Source organism: Uranotaenia lowii, chromosome 3, assembly GCF_029784155.1.
Source record: "Uranotaenia lowii strain MFRU-FL chromosome 3, ASM2978415v1, whole genome shotgun sequence".
Taxonomy (NCBI): Eukaryota; Metazoa; Arthropoda; class Insecta; order Diptera; family Culicidae; genus Uranotaenia; species Uranotaenia lowii.
In genome coordinates, this window is record NC_073693.1 from 190,320,267 (window position 1) to 190,327,335 (window position 7,069).

The window sequence follows — 7,069 nt, forward strand, 5'->3', positions numbered from 1 at the left end:
TATTCGTTATAATAATACGACAGTTAACTTAATGTACATGAGTTAATTGCTAATAAATACGTTTTTTCGTAAATCCGTTTAACCACATACAAAGTTCAACTATGCGACTCTATAGGGTACGGGGCATTTTTAGTTTTCTTAAGCACAGCAGTATACATCTTTTGAATGGCATTCCCCGTAAGTGAATGGTTTTAAAAAAATATGTCGCAGTTTATTGCAGCTGATGGATTTTTGCAAAAAATTGGGTATCACCATATCTCTTTTATACCCGTCCATCTGTCTTCCGTGCTATTGGTAAGGAAAAATCGACCTATTTCTTGTTGCATTTTATCATATTTCAGTCTGTTCCAAAATCAGGAGCCACCGACAAAATGTTATACCTGAAATAAAAAAAACGAAACAGTCTCTTAGTTTATGTATGTATAATATACCAATTTGGCGATATGAGTTTGACACTCAAGCCAATAAAATTAAAACCCAACAACAACAACAACATAATATACTAATCCAAATATACCTTTAAGATATGATTCTTCCGGAACAATGTTGTTTGGTCCTAATATTGGCGTGGGACTGGAACCCTATGCCCGGATGTTTTCTGTTGGTCGCTGCACAGTTCCATTTCTTTGAAAATTTTATTTCATCCTTCGTGTCTTGCCTTCCCGATGTTCCATTGGCACCTTCCTGATGATATGATAAGTATTTTCTGCAATTGAACTGATCGGTTTTGGCCATAGAAGTGACCACACGGCCGTTGCAACGCTCTGGTTCAAACTGCGGCTGCCGGTTGAGCAGAATTTTAAGAAACATGGAAATTCGAAACCCAAAAAAGTATTTTTTTTCTCGCTGCTGCTACCTTTCCGGTCGATTCAAACCTGCCCGATTTTCACTGCTGCTTCAATGGTGGAATTCTAGAATGCCTCCGCAAACTGCTTGACGGATTCTTCCTCCGGATCTGTGCGCGAGAATGTAGAAAAATGGATTCAAATTTCTCGCCATACAAAAAGTCGTTCACCTACCTTTATCGCTACCGTTGACAGCATCTTAGCTACTTGACAGCACTACTTAGCAGATTCTCATCCATAAATTTTTTCCTCGAACAGCTGCCGAAAAAGTGAAAAAAAAGTTCACCTATTCCGAGATTTCGACCCATTAAAATTAATACTGTGAACACATCAATAATATTAAAACTATACCAAATCATATTTATGAAATTTATTATATTTTCAGATATATTTCATTTGGGGCTGTATTGCAGAACAAACGTATAAAATTTATTTAATATTTTGATAGTTCTTACCAGATACATAATAGCCAAAAAATCATTGTACAATCTATCGGATTTTATCATTCCGTTTATTGGATTTTCCAATACTTTGTATCATTCTTGCTACAATTAAAGCTATTGTATCAATCCAATAAATTTTATAGCCTGATTTGGTTCAGTGCAGTTGCAAAATCAAAATGACTGAATCAGGAATTTGACATACAGTAACACCTCCTTTACATATCTTCACCAAGGTGGGTATATATTCAGGAGGTGTTCCCGAATAACGAATTCCCGAATCAGCCATTTTGGCTATGTAGGCTATGCAACTATACGGAACTCATGAAGTTTGTTTACCAACAAACCCCAGAAAAGCTGAGCAAAAAATAAACAAACTCATTGAGAGCCCCGCTCACTCCTCGCCTACACACTACCAAAAAAATCTGTAAAATCACATCATATATGATGTAAAGAAAAAGAAGCATCACATATGATGGAATATTCCGTGTGAGTTAAATATTACACGACTGTAAATTTGGCGAACGTGTAATATAAAAATGATGTAAACTTCAGCAGACGTGTAAAATTTCAAAGACGTGTAAAATTTAAGTCGCTCTGAAAATTCCGCCAAATGGAATGCTTCTTTTTAATTACATCATAAATGATGTAATTTTACAAATTTCTTTCGTTTTGCGCATTATTAAAAACAAGTTTAAATTTACCGTAAAATTTATTAAAATTGGTTTATTATAATTTTGTACCGAATATCGATCCACTAAGACACTCATGGCAAAAATTATCAACCAACAAATTTTTTTGCAAAAATAATGACATAAAAAACTGCATGACTATGAAGAACACTAACTTTTACTCGTAAGTCACCGGGTCCTTGCTGATCCGGATTCCTTGACCGTAGCCTTCAACGTACATCTGCTACTGAGACGAATCTTACACTGGTCATCTGTCCTTGTTGCGGTTGCTGTGGTTCGAGTTGTCTCTGCAAAGACAAAAAAATCATATGATTTTGCTTTACCATTATGTATTTTATAACTTACCGGTCGTTGGATTGGATAGTTTCTGGCACCATGCCATACCAGGACGCATCTACACTGGCTGCGGGATTGAGCTGGCAACCACTGCGTTTTTGTTTTCCAATTCCGTCGTCCAGATCGATCGCATTCGCATCTGACGTGGATGTGTTTATCATGAACCATCGTAAGAAAGGTAGTATCACGACCACTCATCGATTACAATTCACTAACGAGTCCGGATTTTAGATGGGCTTAAATGTGTTGTAAATTTACATTTAATAAATGTTCTAAAAATATATTCTCAACAATTACCGCTGTTTGGGCCGCATCACGAAACGCCTGTTTTGCCTTTCTATCGGGGCGGCAAATTGTTCTCGATTTGCGCCGCGCGTTCGGTTTCTTGTTGTTCTTACGCTATGCTGCCTTGGATTCGTTATGCCTTTTAGCCTTCTTTTGACCATCTCCAGTGTCCAGTGTCGCAATCGTCGTACTAATTTAGAAAAAGGAAAAAAGAAATTCACAAATTACAACATACTACAAAAATTTAACAAAAATCGTTCCTTACTCACCTTTTTGGTTATTGCTGCTTTCCGTTCGTCTTGTTTACTCTTTTTCTTCCCGACTCCAGACGGAAAACATTCCGAAATACGGGCAAAATAAAAATACTGTTCCGTCAGGATTTTTCGATGTTTCTTCGCACCATTTCCGGACGACAATTTTCGAGGAACAAACCTTATTTCACGGGCTCACTGAGCAACGATTATTTGTAACATCTTCCGTACTATTGGTGTGGGCTTTTCGGATGCTCGTCAGAAGGACCGATTTTGTCAAAGTGCATCCCTATGTCCAAACCTTCGACGAAAGTCACTGTCTTAATACACAATTTTCACTTAAATTATTCTGGCTTGGAGCAAAGCTAGACTGTAACCGACCCGAACTTTTTTACGCTAGCGAACGAAAAAAAAGGAAACCTTGGAAACAAGCAAATTCCGCACCATCAAAACAACACGATAAAATTACTGAACGAAACCGGATTGTCAAAAGATCCGCAGTTTCCGTCTTTGTCACTCTGCACACAAATTTGAGGGAACGGGTGTTTTTTTTCTTTTAAAATCATATCAATTGAACTCCGATGAACATTATTAAAACGGTCGTTTTGCTTATTGAAACCATCGAATTTTCTTACTTTGAGAGCGCTTAGAAATTTTATTTCCAGTGATGTTTAGACTTCAACATTTGTTTGTTAAGAATTAAGAAAGAAAAAGAAGGATCATATATGATGAAATTTTCAGAGCGAATTAATCATTACACGTCTGTAAACTTCAACTGCCATGTAAAATTTGAAAGACATGTAAAATATTTAAGACGTGTAATATTCAATTCGCACTGAAAATTCCGTCATATGTGATGCTTCTTTTTATTTACATCATATGTGATGGAAATTCACATCAAATAATTACGTTCCGTGTCAAGTAATATTCATGTCATTAGAATTCAATGCTTTTAAGGATTCAACTTTTTTCAATCTGTAAATTCACATTGAATAATCGTGTTCAACGTCATGTAATATTAAAGGTTTCCAATTTCAGTGTTGTTAAGGATTCAGATTTTTTTTCTGTGTACTTACTATGAAAGTCGGAGAACCTAGTGTATCTAAGAACCTTGATCTTCACTAAAGCCCTAAAATAAAAGTGCGGCAGACTGTCACCGCGGAGTTCCAATCGAACTGTCAAAAGTCGTTCCAATCGAGCATTACCATTTTTACCATTTCAAATTCGTGGCAAGTATTGCAATCTGTGTGTTTGTGACTTTCAATTTTTTAATTGAAATTAATCAAGAATGCAGAGAAAATTCATTGGAGCAAAACGGAAAGAACCACTTCATTTTTATTTTAACAATTGACACAACGGAGAACAAATTAAATAATATTCACAAAACGAAAATCAACTTCACAATCTGCGACACAGTTGCACATCAACAAGAAGTCATGCGAATGTTTTCGTTATTGGCAGTGTTGAAGGATTACAGAAGCCTTTTCAGTGCTGCCGAATCGGTGAGAAATTCAGTCTGCCGCACTTTTACTGTAGGGCTTTAATCTTCACTACACCCAAATTAATTAAGAAATTTTTTCTACGGGATTTTTCACGTAAACTAAGATTTTGTTGCATCCCATCGATTTTACGTGTGCCTGTAGTAATTTCTTTACTTCTACGTAACTAGCGCATGAATTTCACGTAAAGTCTAAGTGAATGTCGTGACTGGTGGTTCTAAAACACTTCACTAACCTTTTGTCGACCGTTCGAACACACTTTCACACAAACCATCGCGACTTTTGGAAACGCTCCGTTCGATACATCACCTTTCTTTTATCTCGTCACTGAAAACATTTCGGAACTGTTCTCATAAACATCTCTTAACGAACTGACGTTAAACCACAGCTCGAGAGTTTTCGTTCTTTTTCTGTAACAGACAGTGATCTCTCTCTCTTTATTCTTCCACTCTCTGGTTGAATTGAGTAAGCTGTCATTTTGAAGCGTTTCTTTAATTGGAAGAGAGCTACAAACGGATGATAAGGTATCAACCATAAATTACGTCAATCATGGATAAGATTATCAACATTTATATCATTATCAACATTTTTTTATTTCAATAGTTTTGTTGTTATAACTCTTATTAATATTTTAAATATTCTTAAAATTTCGTTATTTACTGCTGTGTACTAAGGAATTCATTTTAAATATCATTTATTTATCATTATTCTCTACATTCGCCTCCACCCGTACTGTAGAGTTTGATTATTACTGCGATTTTAAAACAAAGTTATTCATGATTTGATTTTTTTTCATGTCGTTTTTTTTTTAACTCACAATATTTAAGGTTTTTTTTTAAATGAAATTAACTCAATATATTTATTCGTATTTTTCAAAGTACATATTTAATAAATCGGTCATTTTAGAAAGCATTCATCCTCAATTTTAGTTGTAAAGTGTTGTAATTCATCGATTTTTTTTTTAATTACTTGCAATTCACCTAATTCACCACTAATTCTTACTGACTTCCAATGCACACAAACTTCATCCCCCTCTATTGCCTTTTCTTCACCTCTCAACTGTTTTGCATTTGGTTTTTCTTATTTACTTCTATCATTGCTTACTCCTGTTTTTGTCATTTGGTATTTTACATTTGATTCTTATTGTCATTTTTTTTAGTCTTGACTCTTGATGTTCGTTTTTAATTCAATTCTTGACTAATGTTCCTTGAAATTCAATTTCGAATCCTAAAATCTGATTCTCGATTTATTATGCTTGTCTCGTGACTTAATAGCTTGGTTTATTTTTCTTACTCTCGGTTCTTTATTCTTGATTTACTAATTCTATTATATATATTTTTTTTTTTACAAACGCTAGACTTTGGATTTTTTTTCTACTCTAAATGTTTGATTTCGGAATCTTTACTATTTTTTCGAGATTGCTGACTAAGAACTCATTTTTTTTTTAAAATTCCGATCTTAAGTTTTCGACTATCAATATCCTTATTTCGAGATCTTTGAGTCTTACAAACCAACGAACCAAACTTATGTATCTTTGTCACTCGTCACTTAAGCATCATCCGTTCTCAATATTGACGCTTAATTTCAGATTTTTTAAGCCTATTGGCCCATGACTCCTAATAATTTTATTTGAATTTCTTCTCTTTAACTATTTCTTGTTTTCTAATTGTTCTAATCTCTTCTTTTGTGTCATTTTTTTTCAACTTTTCATATCTCAACTTCCAACTCTCTTTTTCTCATTTTTTTTTTTACTTTTCCATTATTCAAATCATTTCTATTTCATCCTGTTTTTGTAATTCTATTTTTCATATTTCGTTTTCCTAAAATTCTATTTTTTTTTAATGTTTTACATATATGAATTTATTTTTAACTCTCATGTTCGTCATATAAGTTTTCCTGATCAATCCTTTTTTTTTCTTGACATTTCACTCTCGTCTATGAACTTATTATTATAAATAACTCTGGGCGTTTGAGTTCTATTATTGGCTCTAGATTTTCGAATACTCACTATTCATTCTTATTTTTAATTTTTTTTCTTTACTCCTGATTTTTTTCTTCAAACGAATAATACCGTATATACCTTTTTTTTATTCATCTTATTCTCCTCGCATCCTCCTATCTTTTCAACATAAAACATCTCATGTTATCGGATTTCATTTTTTTTTTTTATCTTCTTATTTCTGATGTTTCTACCTTTCTTCTTTTAACTTTTTTTTATTTTCTTCACGTCTCATTTCTGATCTTCTTTCTCATCTTCTCATCTAATGATGTTACGTTAGCATTCAACCCTTATCACCTTGTGTGTCCTTCATTTATGAAAACTCGATTCTTAACATTGAAAATAATCTTTTTTTTCTATTTTACTTCTGCTCTCTCTATCAATTCTCTAGGTTTTTTTTTCATCTGTTATCTTTTTTTTTCTAACTTTTTTTTTTACTCATCTCATTATCTTCTTTTTCCCCATCATTTCATTTGCTGATCTCCGTACCTACTTATGTTAACCCACTTCCTTTTTTTTTATTCAATTAAACTTTAATTTCAATACTTTCCATGATTCCAAGATCCCGTAAAAATTCCATTCAACTTTACTTTTGACTTTTCACTCTCGACTATAAACTTATTACTAAAATAACTCTGGGCGTTTACGATTTCCTTTCTTGACTCTTAATTCTTGAATGCTCACTATTCTCTCTTAGTAATTAATTCTATCTCCCGACTGCT

General features: G+C 33.7%; 1 long non-coding RNA gene across 1 annotated transcript; it reads right to left on the reverse strand.

Annotated features, from left to right (window-relative positions):
- Window positions 1-2,032: 2,032 nt before the first annotated feature.
- LOC129750750 (uncharacterized) lies at window positions 2,033-6,705 on the reverse strand. Its single transcript, XR_008738479.1, has 4 exons — window positions 2,868-6,705; window positions 2,611-2,788; window positions 2,323-2,549; window positions 2,033-2,264 (listed from the first exon to the last, which is right to left on the reverse strand). It is a non-coding gene; the product is annotated as an uncharacterized LOC129750750 (long non-coding RNA).
- Between the last annotated feature and the right edge of the window lie 364 nt (window positions 6,706-7,069).